Here is a 14,033-nt window from a genome sequence, read left to right as displayed (position 1 = left end):
GCTTCATACTACAGACTGTTGCATGAAAAATGGGATGTTTGCAAAGTGTCATCTTCCTGTAGGACATTAGTAGCCAGATCCGTTTGTGGTGACTCAGATTCATACCTCCAAATCTGCTGGGGAGGATTTGAAATGTTTGTTACGAGCGCCGGTGAAGTGCCCCTTGTCTTGGCGACCTCTGGCTGGCATGGCACTGCACTCTGCTAGGAGATGGTACAGCCAGTGCTGAAAAGGTGGTCTTGGGTCACAGCCTTCCAGGAAGGCCATCAACAATCCCTAAATGTCAGGCAGCAGAGAAGGAAAGAGAGGAAGCCATAGGGAGGCGACCGACAAATCTTCCGTTAGAAGCAAATTGAGAACAGTTATCCCCGTGCCTCCTGCCTCTCTGATTTTTGCTCTCATAGCGCCGGGACACCTCCTCGTGAGGTAGCTGTTCGCGCTCTACAAATATCAGTAGTATTATTATTATTAATATTATTATTTATTTTATTATTATTTATTTATTTAAAAGCGAGGTTAAAGTTTGTTGGGGGGGGGGGGGGGGCAAAGAAGAATTAAACCTGACTATAAAGAAAGGTCTTCAGCTTTTTACGAAAGGCTAAGGGAGACCGACAGATCCTGAGTTCCAGCGGAAGGGAATTCCACAATTTAGGTCCAAGGTAGGAGAACGAGCAGCCACCCTTAAGGGTCTGCCGCACTCTAGGAACGGAGAAAAGAGAAAGGCTGGTCGATGTCAGTTTACGAGTGGGTTGGTAAGGCTTGTCAAGACTTTGTGTGTACAAGGGGGCCAAGCCATGCTCAGCTCTAAACATATCGCAAAGGGCTTTGAATTCAATATGTTTGTTTACCTTGAGCCAGTGAAGTTGATGGAGCAGAGGGGAAACAGAGGCGTGAAGAGGCAACCGGAAAAGCATGCGGGCCGTCGCATTTTGAATGAGCTGGAGACGGCGGACGGCGGCCTGAGTTACCAGGTTCACAGTTCACTCCGGCAACCTCAGTTTTGGCAGGTTCAATTAGGATTTTGTTTTTGGAGCACACCTGTACTTCTATATTGAAATAATTAGACCTTCGGGTCTGGAGCATTTGGCTTAGGTAATTCTCTATTGATCTCTCAGATCTTTACATTATCAGTAACTGATGATAGCGTTATGGAAACCCTTATCCCAAATGCATTCTCATACAACATATTGCGAGTGCACAGAAGGTGTTTTATTGGGTTACAACATTACGTTATTTGCTAGTGTTCAAGAGGTTGATGGTTGGGACCCTGTATTTCCACTACTGGTGGGTTCATCTAGACTCATGCAGTAGTGCTGATATTGTCCCAGTCAAACTCGGGAGATGATCGCAGTTGTGCCCACTCCAGTGGTTCTCTGTCATGTACCACCCGTCTCACCTGGTGCTACTTGCTTGTGGAAACGGCAATGCTAGCGGTAATAATGTTTGCAGAACCAGATGCAGTTACCTTTTACATGCGCCATGCCTTATTATTAGCCCATATCTGAAATTGAGTGGAGAACATGACCACAAGGTAGCAATCATCCCCTTATTGCGATGGGAGGTATAGGGCAATGACCCGCAGTACAAACGGTGGGTGCCGAGGAGGGATGGGGAGTGGGTGGGGGGGCCTGTGTAGAAAGCCCTGCAGCACTGGGGCAGAAGGATGTTTCATTGAAGTCCCCCCCCACGCCCCAGAGGTCTGTCCATATGTTGCTATATTGTCCCAAGCCTAGCGGAAGGTTCAGGGGAATCATTGGTCCAGCTCAAACACAAAACGTTGCACTGGCTATGCTCCCATGCCGGTTTCTCCTACGCATATGCACGTCAAATCTTGACGGTCACGAGAGCCGCCTGGGTAAGGTCCGTACCCAAGTCCTACAGGGGTCATTTTTTTGTTGTGACCTTTAGGGACCCAGTGACTGGTTGTTGTCTATTCATGTCCAGTACACAATCAAGCCAGGTAGGATCTAACCTCGTTCTGCAACTCCTGGGCATCTGCTATAGACACTAGAACAAGAGGAGTAGTCTAGTCTTACAGCCACCAAGAATAGGCCAGTATCGTAGAGTCTGGGGGGGGCAGATCCTGGCCCGCGTAGAAATTCTGTTCCACCTAATCCTCCTTCCCCATTAGCAGAGGTCGATTGACTCCCTCTGAACCATGTAGATCCTATAATTAATGGTGCTGGTCCTGGACACTCTTGCCTATACAGTTATGCCCCTGTATTTGGATTCCTTGTATGTCCGAGGACTGTTCTTCTCATTGGCCAACTCCTATTCCCTTATGCTCATTAATATCTACAATGGGAGTAGTAGCCATAGACAAGAATCCCAAGTATTACATCTCCTGGATTGAATAATCGGAGAGTCTACAAGTACCCGCCGTGTGGTTGTAGCGGGATTTTAATTTCATATTTTAGCCAAGTAGTTTGGGTAGTGATCTGACTAGAGATGAGACTATGGTGTGGGGCATTCCAGACTGAGGCCTCTCCAACGGGAGACCTCTCTCAAGAGTAGCGCTCCAGGTTGTGGACTTGACTATTATCCATGGGATCAGGGCATGTGATGACCGCTCTCTCTCAGATAAGCACCTGACCCCAACCTTTAGAAGGGGGGCCTACCAGAGTACAATCGATTACATCCGTTTAGATGTAAGAATATGTACGCTGGATGACATGGCCGTAGTGGAGAGAGAAGAGAGCAATCATTGCCCATTGACGCTACGGTTAAGGGCCATGGGCAGCTTGCAGCCATGAATAGCAGAAGTAATATGGGATGGGAAGCAGTAAGCTCCTCGCCTGAGCGAGTCATGGCCCTGTACTCAATTTTGGCTGCCCATATGGAGAGAATGTGTGCAAACTGGGAGAGTAATTACCTGGTTCTGGCGGATCACCTCCTGGTATTTGATTCTAATTAAAGTGGGGAGGGTGGGGGGGGTCCCAAACCACAAAGAGGATGGTTTAATGACCGTGTTAAAAGGCCACGGTAGACCTCTAGCAAGCTATAAAAAGAGGGAACGTCTGAGCCATTAGGGGGTGTAGGGCGAGTTACCAGGCAATCTTGAGAGCAGCAAAAGCAGAATGGGATGAGGACACGTGAGCAGATCCACTGGATTCTGCGGTAAACAATGACCAGAAAAGGTTTTGATTCTTCATTAGCAGGAGCAAAGGAGATCTGGATAATCCTGCAGAAACGTCCATTATTCCCTGTAAGTGGGTTGCACACTTTGGGAGATTGTATGTGGGAGATGAGAGCCAGGGTGAGGGTGCCCCCAGCAGAATGAATCAGACACAGCATCTGGTAATGTTATCTCTTGAGGAAACAGAACGAGCAATGGCCTCATTTAAGCTCTGGAAAGCCCCGGACCTTGCAAAATCCCAGCTGTTGTTTTTAAGTCCGTTCTCAGGGTATGGGTCCCTTACATTAATGTGGTCTCCAACACCATCGGTGTGTAGGGAGCAAGTCCCCCCTCCTGGAAAGGGCCGGAGATTATTCCAATCTTTAAAAAGGGGAGACCTTATTGTGTCCTCCAATTACCGCCCTATCAGTCTGCTGGCCATCCTTCAAAAATATTCAGCAAGCAGGTGTTGAGGAGGTTGTTAGATATGTTTGAGGAGAACCAGATCCTTTCAGTCCTCCAGGCAGGTTTTAGGCAGAAAGTCAGTGCTGTTGATCAGGTCTTTCGGTTTGTTTTGGTCAAATCCAAGGTGGTGGATTTGGCCAATGGCGACCTTTATGTGGCGTTTATTGATCTGCGCTCCGCTTTCGACTTGGACCCCAAAGAGAAACTTTGGGAAGTCCTCCAGGCAATGCGTGCAACATCTGACTACCTTCATTTATTTTTTTATTTTATTTGTTTATAAAGTTTTGTATAGCGCGAACATGACCCTTACGGGTATCAGAGCGCTTCACAATTTTGGGTGAGAGGGATTCAGTATTGGGAAGCAAAAACATTTGTTCGTTACATAATTATACAAGACGCGTGCACGACTCCTGTAAGTGTCAGACCTCTTCACATAAGGTTAGGGCGGAAACAGCAATGGGTGAGGGACATTCAAACATATGTATGTACAATGCATGCTAAACAATGGTATTCCCGGGTATATAATCATGTCTAGGAGGGGCCTGCAAAATTTGGTTGATAATTTCAATCAATTTTGCAGAGATTTTGGTCTTGAAATTAACATCTCTAAGACCAAATATATGGTTTACTCCAAGAAAGGGAGGGCGAAAGGGGTCATCCAGGTGGGCTGTGAGGTATTGGAAAGGGTACACGAGTTTGACTACCTGGCTATAAGGCGAGATGAGACCATAGAACCCCCAGATTTTAAAAAGCACCTTAATAGTGAAACACTAGGCCGGTACCATACAAACAATTGCTAAACAACAGCTTGGGGGTAAGCACTTTATGGGGCAGAACAATGAGGCCATTGGAACAATAGCCCCTTAACCACAGCAGGAAATAACTTCCTCGGAGAACTCTTGAGTCTAGGGAAGGATACGTCATTGGTCCCCCCATTTAGATTTAGGAATCCATGAAATAGCAACAGTGCTAGTGTTAAAAACTTTACTGTACTGGAGTCGAGGGTTTGAGATACGTGATCTCGGCCAGTGGAGTGGGGAGAGTTGGTTGGTTAAGGGGGCTCAAAAAGAGCTGGCTTGATGTGGGTCTAGGGACGTTTGGAGTGAGCCTCAAACCATTCAGAGAGGGGATGTTATTGCAGTGAAAAAGCCGGTAGAAGAGAAAGCTAGCAGCCTTATAGACCACACGTCCTCTGTCGGGTGCGTGACGTGTGTTTCTCCTCCATAAGTTTGTAAGGTTGAGGAGTTTCTGGATTTTAGACGCCCAGGATGGGCGTGAACCCTCTATTTACAATTCAGGCAAGGGTGTTTACCTGTAGCAGCCTTAGAGATCACACGTCCTCTGTAGGGAGCTTGAAAAGTGTGTTTCTCCTCCATAAGTTTGCAAGGTTGAGGAGTTTCTGGATTTGATACGCCCATGATGGGCGCGGCCCTATATTTACTATTTTGGTATGGGTGTTTACCTGTAGCAGCCTTTGCTGTGAATTGGAGGAAGGTGAATCGGGAGACTGACTGCTGCCCACACTACACAACTACTCGCAAAAGTGATGAGCATGTGTTGTTTTTTGTCCCCTTTATGCGAAGCGAAGGTCCAAATGGATTGTCCCTATGTGCAGCTCCCTCTTTCTATTGACGAGGTGAGAGGCATATAGAATATGCAAAAGTGACACCACATTGATTGTGGTTGTAGCGGTCTCCACATTCCTGCACTCAGCATGGATAATCAGAAGTAAAGCACTGAAAGCCATATAAAGATAGGCACTGAACGGTTCTTATGTGACTATAATTGTTTGGCGGATATCTGTACATGGGTCTTTTAATTATAGGTATTGTTGCTTTTATCTGTTTTATCATTTAGTTTTAACTGTTTTTAATTAATTTATTTTTGATTATGAAACCAATGGTTCGAAATATCAATAAACGATACGATACTACCACAGTTTCTTCCTTGCCCTGACCTGTCTGTATTAGCTGTGGAGTATGGCAAGGAGCAGGGACTCCAGCCAGACTACAGCGGGCCTTAGCGCTCACCCTTCTCTGCTTCTCCTCGTCACTTCTAGAGAAGCGGACTGAGATGCTAGTGTGGCGATACAAGCAGGACTTGAGGGCTAAGTTAGGTGGATCTTACCTTTCCTGCTAACCACTGTTCCTCTTATAATGAAATGGCCGTTCCTTCAGGGCCCATGTACGCCAGCATTAGCATTACCTACGGTTCCTGCCGTCCACTTATAGCATCGCCACAGGTGGAGCCAAGTGGAAGAGACCCACTTGATTTGTTTTTCTCTGCTTGTTATTGTGCCAACCAGGATGTACATTAATAAGAGAAAGGAGATAGTTGTTGGCTTTCTTATTTGCACCTCATAAAAGAAGAACTATATTTTAGTGGGTACAGTACAATTACAATTCTCATGTAGTACAGGAATGTGGTGCTATCAGGTTACAAACACCCTACTGCCCAAGGTGTGATTAATACACCGGATCCTAGTGATACCGAATGTAAACAGTTATTTTAAAATAACCAAGCACTCCAAAAAAGTTGAGCATAGAAATAGGGTCCAAACGTTAAGGACTTATTTTTCCAACATAAATTATAGTTTATTATCTGTACAACAATTGGTTAACTTCAGTACATTTAAAGATTCACACGTTTCTTTCCTTCAGATACAGCCAACACGTTTCGTCACACACTGACTTTTACAAGGCTGTGAGAAGTTAAAAAAAGATCAATTTATAAACTTGAATCATTGACTATATGTTTGTATAGCGACAATAAAGTAGAAAAAAGAAGTAGGGACTGAATCGAGATTTGAGATATAGAAAAGAAAATAGGGAGGAATAAGCAAGGAATCTCATACTTAAAATAACATCGCAAGGAGAGAGGAAACGACCAGTGCTCTTAAAGTAACGCAACTATCCCGGGAATAAACCCAGTGATGCAACGCTATGTTAAGATATAGCAGTGAATAGAGGAGATGACACAAATGAACCATGATGCCCTGATGATGGAAACCTTTATGTGTTAATAAAAGAAAGACCATGCAAATGAACTGTGAATATTGTATAATAAGTCCATGTGAACAAAAGTCAGTGTCGATAATGCCCCTTAAATTAGGGAACCAACCATCAAAATTAGTGGACAGAAATCAAGGTCCAAATAGTAGGCGCGGTAAGTAGGTATCTTGGGCAACGTCATATGGAGAAGTATAGTCTTATCTTGTGGTACCGCAGGTATTGGATATTAGTGAACAGCAAATGTAGATATTAAAATGTAAGTTTAGCTTTAGGACGAAGTGGATGGCCTCGCAGTTAGAAGAGAACTTACTTGAAATGGCCGTAGTGGGCTATTCAAATAGAAGAAGAGGTTAGTGATCAGTCGTATGTTGAGATAAGTGAAGACAGTTCTGTATGTATTCTTATAAGGTCTTAATGTGTCATTCCTGCCATAAAAGAAACATGTATATCAATAAACCGAGAGAAGGGGACACATTTTTGTACTCGCTAAATAGAAAATGTGCTTCCCAACGATATATAATAAAAACCTATCCTCCCAGGGTGATTGAAGGGTTACAGCAACAAACACATTAAATAAAGTGTAATACCGCATAACTTCCATGCTTGATACACTTCACTAAGAGGCACCACAAAAAGCACAATAGCCCTGCCCATCTCGTGACGTGGCGGAGGAACCTCAGGGCACTCAAGGCCGCTCCGCAGAGCAGGTGTCTGGGTCGGCTCTGCGTTTCCCTCCCTTTCCAGGGCCGGGTGTGACCCTTGCCCAACTCAACGAATTTTATGACGCCATGTGTGTCATAGTTGGGCGGCCTGACCCTGCCTGCTCTCCTTCACGCTCCACAGGCTGATATGATGGGGGGGCCCCCATGGTTCCCTTGCCGGCGGCTCCGTCCACGGTCTCCAAGCGGATCCATTCCCAGATCCGGACCAATGGCAGTTGCACCTCCACAGCGACCTTCCCCGGCGTAGCGTCAGGCGCCGAGGCCCTCGGCGGCGGCGCCAGGCAGCGGCACCTCCCCGATCCTCATTCCCAGTGCAGACGGAGCCGTACAGTTCCATGCCATTTTTTCTGTCATATTTTGAAGGGGTAGAAATGGAGGAAGAGGGTTGGGAGGCGGAGCCAGCACCCTTAGAAAGTCCACCTCAGCAAGACCTGGACTGGTATGGGGAATCGGGTGACGCCAGTGGTCTGGACACCTCCCCAGATTCTGGCATGCTTTCCCCTCCTACCCTGGCTACGGAGGAGGGAGCAACTTTTGCCAAGGTGGTGCGTAGAGCTGCGGAGGTCCTTGAACTACAGCTTCCTACAGTGGCAGTCAAGACTAATGTCTTGACAGAGGTCCTGCAGCCTGGGTTTTCTTGCTCGGAACCCCTACTGCCTTTCAATGGGGACATGGTCCAAACCCAGCACAGGGGCTCCTGTGAAAAGGACGATCGCCCGCTGCCATCGCCCTGGGGGAACCACTTTTCCTCACCACCCACCCCACCCCCCAAAGCTTAGTAGTCCAAGCTTCCACATCCTGAGGCGCATTCCTTTCTGCATCCCCAGACAGGGAATCAAGAGGCTGGAAAACTTCGGGAAGAAGATTTTCTCTTCCACCAGCCTAGTGCTGCAGTGGGTGAACACCGCATGCTTCATGGGCCGTTATTCCCATTCTATATGGGATACGGTTGCGCAGGTGCTGCCCAGAGTGTCGGTGGAGGACCGGGCTCTACTCTCCCAAGCTATATCCGATGGGAGCAACGCAGCTAAGTTCGCCATCCGATGTGGTTTGGACACTACAGACTCACTAGGTAGAGCGACTTCCATGACAGTGCCAGTTCGTTGCCACGCCTGGCTGAGAACATCTGGTTTTTCGTGGGATGTCCAAGACTAACTCATGGACATGCCTTTTGATGGCTCCCGTCTCTTCGGAGACAAGGCAGATACTGTCCTCAAGCGCTTCAAGGACTTGCGGGCCATGGCCAAGTCCTTGGGCCTCATTACTGCCCCCAGGGCTTCATCCAGCTTTCGCTCCTTTCGTGGCTACGGAAGGGGCTACCAGCTGTACCAACCCTTTTCTGGCCAGAGGGCCCGCAAGTTCAGCAACCTCCGCGGGCCGTGGAAGCGGCTCACCCCGGCCTCGTGGGTCTGGGAACCAGAAATTGAGCCAAGCCACCATCCCATCCTCCACCGCAAAACCTTCCTAGTTCGATCCTCCAGGAACACTCTCTGCCAGTTGGTGGCAGAATACGCCATCACTTCCACCACTGGCAAACCATCACTTCGGACAGGTGGATGCTGCAAATAGTCCGGAGGGGCTACTCCCTCCCTTTCTAGACTACCCCTCATTATACGCATCCAACATATGATCGGCTGACGGAGGATCACCTTGCCTTAGTACGCAAGAAAGTCAATGCTCTCTTGGCCAAGGGAGCTATAGAGAGGGTTCCCTGGCCCGAAGTAGGCAGTGGTTGCTACTCCCGCTACTTCCTGATCCCCAAGAAGGACGGAGACCTTCGTCCTATCCTAGATCTCAGAACCCTCAATTTCTTCCTCAAGAAGGAGAAATTCAAAATGCTCACCCTTGCTCAGGTCCTGTCTGCCCTGGACCCAGGAGACTGGATGGTAGCTGTAGGAGAGTAGGGTCTGCTTCCTATGGTCACCCCCACTTTTTGCTTTTGCTTCACTGGTTTTCGACTTAGATGTGGCTGTGGGCCTGCTAATCAGACCCACAGCCCAGCTGTTCTCTCTCTAAATTCATACTATGTACTTTAGGTACATAACCCAATTGATAGGGATCACCTTATAGGGCCCTGTACAGTGTGCCTTAGGTACCCAGGGCATGGGTGTACCCTAGGCCTACCAGGGGCTGCATCATGTATTATGCCACCCCTGGCTGGCCTCCCATCATGACACAACTGGCGGATCACTCAGCTGGGGCAAGGTCGTGTAATCACCCCTTGCTTAGGTATAGTATTCCTATACCTACCTTATATATAGACACATGGGTAACCTTTCAGCCACTCCTATGGCAGGCCTTAACAATCCTGGAGGCAGAGTGCTTGGTAACATGTGAGATGGTGCTCTAGCATGAGCTGAGCCTGTCTGCAGCTTTCGGAACCATGTCCTTATAGCTGTTCTATGATATCGCCTACCATATACTCTTAAAGTGCCTTATAATCCTCGCGGTTATGGTAACTATGGTTTGGCTTTATCAAAACATGTCGTGTAAGGTGTCTAACACTTTGGAATACTACCCCCACCCCATTTCTGGCGATGAGGATAGTATTCCCCCCTTCTAGAGGGAGAAGACATGTTGAAGACCTACTACCCGGTTAAAGTTAACCAGAGCCCCAGCATCACAAAATGGATGCTGCTGCCACAGACACGAGTCTGACCTCCTGCTGCTGGGAGTCCTTCCAGCGAGGGAGGCTTGGACAATAGGTTTCCTGCCTTGGGAGGTGCTAGCACCACCCCAGACAGGCCTTAGTGTATTGGGGCAGGGAGGGATGAAAGAAACGAGAAACTGCCTGGAGCACACAAGGTGTCCCATGCATAGTCCGGTTCAAACCGGTGCTGGGGCACTCCAGCCCCAGTCCTGGCGCGAAACTGGACAAAGGGAAGGGGGTGTAACTACCCCCCTCCCTGGTCCCACCCATAGGAGGGACCTAGCAGGTAACCCAGCCCCCCAGATTAGTATAAGAGTGGGAGCTGAGTCCCTAGGACTTTGGATTATCCTGAATTGAAACTAGACACGAAACTCTGGACCTTTGACATTCAACAAGAAGACTGAAGAATCTCCCTTGTGGCCAAGGAGTGGCCACCCTGTGCAAACAGGCACCAACAAGCGACCTGTCGTTTGCTTTGCCCAAGTTCTACGAGGAACCGACTGCAGAGCCCGGCCAGCGCCTTGACCTCCAGACTTCTCTGACCCTGATCCACCTCCACAGCCAAGCTGAGATCCGTGGAGGCGACGAGAGACGTGGGTCCACCTGGGAAAATTGGCGAGTAGCTTCCAGCGCAGCTTCTGAGGCATCCTCGAAGTTGTGCTCTGGGGATTGAGAAGCCCCAACCCCGAGCACCATCTGCACCGAAGATCAGCCCTCCACACTCCACGAGTTTTGCTTGGGGCCCTTCTGCATTTTCCTGCTCGACGCGTCTGTCCGGTTGCTTGCCCGCTGGCTAGTAGCCTCAGTGACGACGAACCCTTGACTTTTCACCGCTGGTTTGGCTCCTCCAGACTGGCCCTTGCTTCCCTGTGAAAGAGAAGCACCTCAGACCTTCCTGGTCTGCACCTGAAGCGAATTTCCCTTTCCGCGTGGGTTGCCTTTGCCAAGGCTTGTTGACTCCAATCGGGACGTCGACTCCGCCAGCAGCAAGATCCTTCGTGGGACAGCTCGTACCCTGGTTCTGGTTGTCCTCGACGCCTTCTGGTCCACGCAGCTGCAGAGACAAGCTTCAAGACATCCCCGGTGTGCTGCACGACATCGCCTGGTTCCTTACGGTCACTGGCTAGTGACCCAGACTTTGTCCCCTCTGCTTGCAGGTGTTCTTCCTTCAAGATCCACCCTTGGATCCACCGGACATCTTCCTCCTGGCCGCCTGCCAGCATCTGTTCTTCAGGCATCCATAGGATCCAGCGACGACACCTGACACATCTTCACACCTATGCACCCGTCTCCTTTGGGTGAGGTAACGCGAGTACTCCGGTGCTCCAGTGGATATTGACTATCCAAGTGTCTAAGTCTCTAGTTGCTCCCTCCTAGCTACTTCGGAAGTGTCCTTATTCTTCCTATTTCTAATTGCTACATTCCCATTGACTTTAATGTAACCCGCATGTGTGTTTCCACACTGCACACGCTTCCCGTGGGCCTCCCACTTCCTAACTATTGGTAGGGTAGTGTAGCCCCAGCGATTCCCTAGGCCCTAGGCCTACTCCCTGTTCGTGACGTGGTACTTACACCACTTTCTTAGTATATGGTTTGCGTGGCCCCTGGGCCTAACTGTATTTTTCCTGTGTAACTTAATGTATGCTACTTAAGAAATTGTTGTGCTTTGACCTCTGAACTCATAAAGAGTGCTCAGGGTATATGTTAGAATAAATACATTCTAATTTTATATATATCTGGTGTGGTGTCCTTTCATTTGGTATTCAAGGGATTATAATGGTATAACAGCTGGCTTCACATGCCATACGGAGTTCAGCCTAAGACTGCTCTTGTCCATGCTACCACTAGGATAGCTGGTCTATAAGGTTGACTTTACAACCAATCACCATAAGGGTTGTTTGGACTGATACAGGGTGTACACTAGAACTAGTGACATCATATATCAGGCCAACTTCTCACAGTAGCGCTGGATTTGCAAGATGCCTACTTTCATGTCCCCATTCTGCCTACCCACCATCGCTACCTGCGGTTTACGGTGGGCCACGAGCACTTTCAGTTCACAGTGCTTCCCCTCGGCCTCACCAGTGCCCCTTCGGTATTCACGAAATTTATGGCAGTGGTCACAGCTCATCTGCGGGGATTTGGGGTCCCAGTTTTCCCCTATCTCGACAACTGGTTGTTGATGGCGGGTACGCCCCAAGCAGTCATCTCCCACCACCAGACGACGGCAAACCTTTTTCTTTCACTGTGGTTCGCTATCAACGTGCTGAAGTCACACCTGACTCCCTCTCATTCGCTTCTTTTTATTGGGGCGCTTCTGGACACGGTGCAGTTTCTGGCCTATCCTCCCGATCGGCGAGTCCAGGATATTCAGGCTATGATACTGATGTTTCAGCCTCTATCCTGGATACCGTTGAGACTCACCCAACAGCCTCATGGCCTCCTGCATCCTGCTAGTGATCCATGCAAGGTGGCACATGTGGGCTTTGCAGTGGGACTTGAAGTTTCAATGGGCACAGCATCGAGGAAATCTTGCCGACCTGGTCCAGATTTCAGAGGGAACTGCGAAAGATCTTCAGTGTTGGCTGACGGACCGCGAGTGGTTTAACAGCAGATCCCTCTCCCTTCCCCACCCAGATCTCATAGTAGTGATGGACGCATCTCTTCTGGGCTGAGATGGCCATCTAGGGGAGGTGGAGATCAGAGGACTCTGGTGTCTGGTGGAAACCAAGCTCCATATCAATCTGCTGGAGCTTCGGGTGATCCAACTGGCACTAAACCCTTTTTGCCATCCATAAAGGGAAGGCTTGTTCAAGTGTTCACAGACAACACTACCGCCATGTGGTACTGCAACAAACAGGGCGACGTGGGGTCGTGGACCCTCTGTTAAGAGGCCCTGCGGCTCTGACTTGGCTGGAACATCAGGGAATTTCCCTGGTGGTTCAACACCTGGCTGGTTCTCTGAACGCTAGGGCAGACGAGCTCAGCCGAAGGTGCCTTGCGGATCACGAATGGCGTCTCCATCCAGAGGTGGGCCAAGGTCTCTTTCAATTGTGGGGAGAGCCTTGGTTAGATCTGTTTGCCTCCGAAGAGAATGCGCAATGTCAGCTGTTTCGCGCGTTGGAGTTTCTAAGGTGTTACGAGTAGAGTTCTGGCCTCCTATATGCCTTTCTGCCCATACCACTTCTGACCAGAGTGATTAAGAAGATCAGGAGCGATCGGGCACAAGTCATTCTTGTGCCCCGGACTGGGCACAGAGAGTTTAGTATCCCGCAGAGACAGCCAGGGCGTTTAGTCCTGACCCCTCTGCACAATACCAGGCTCCCGCGCTGGGGGGCCCAACTGCTGAACTTATGCACCTCTGGTCACAGGCTGGGTGGGTACGCTGGCGGCAACAGCCGCAGAGACTGCTGGGGCTTGTAGTCCTGCCCCCTCTGCACAATACCTTTGTGGAGAGGAATTAAAATTCTCAACAGATTACACGGAATCCCTATCCCCTGAAGGGTAGCCCATAACGTGTCCCTTGGAACTAAGCCAAAGGCAGCACAGAGGTCTACAAAGGTCACAAAAAGATCATCACAACCTGTGTCAATTGTTTTCCATTTTATTTGCAAAAAGCGGAAAACTTCATTGATGGAGCTGGTCAAGAGCCTAAACCCTGCTTGAAGGATGGAGATTACGTGGTTATCCTCAATCCACTCCACTAAACGATTCAGGATTTACTTGCAAAAGACTTTCTGGAGATTACTCGAGAGGCTGATAAGGCGATAGTTGGATGGATCACCCGGGTTTCCCTTTTTGAAAACTGGAACGATCTCGGCCCACTTCCAGGTAGATTGAATCAGTGCACCAGCTGCAATTATATTGGTAATTGTATTGATGTATGGAACCCAAACCATATTACTATATTTGTAAAGGTCACCAGGAATCTTGTATAGGCCGGGTGGCTTCCCCAGCTTAAGTACACTAACTGCCAAAGTGGTTTCTTTAAGAGAGAACTCTAAGGGAGCAAAGGGTCATCACAAGGAGAGAGAGGGGCAGATACTACCGATTGTTGGTCAGTATCGCAC

At 48.8% G+C, this 14,033-nt stretch overlaps 1 protein-coding gene across 4 annotated transcripts in view; it reads left to right on the top strand.

Annotated features, from left to right (window-relative positions):
- LOC146813541 (uncharacterized) overlaps nt 1-14,033 on the top strand; it is a 90,531-nt gene that overhangs the window by 67,696 nt on the left and 8,802 nt on the right. The gene's annotated exons all lie outside the window — the stretch shown is intronic.

This window comes from Triturus cristatus, chromosome 7, assembly GCF_964204655.1.
Source record: "Triturus cristatus chromosome 7, aTriCri1.1, whole genome shotgun sequence".
Taxonomy (NCBI): Eukaryota; Metazoa; Chordata; class Amphibia; order Caudata; family Salamandridae; genus Triturus; species Triturus cristatus.
Note: the sequence above shows the minus strand (reverse complement) of the source record. Positions and strands in the feature narration are given on the sequence as shown.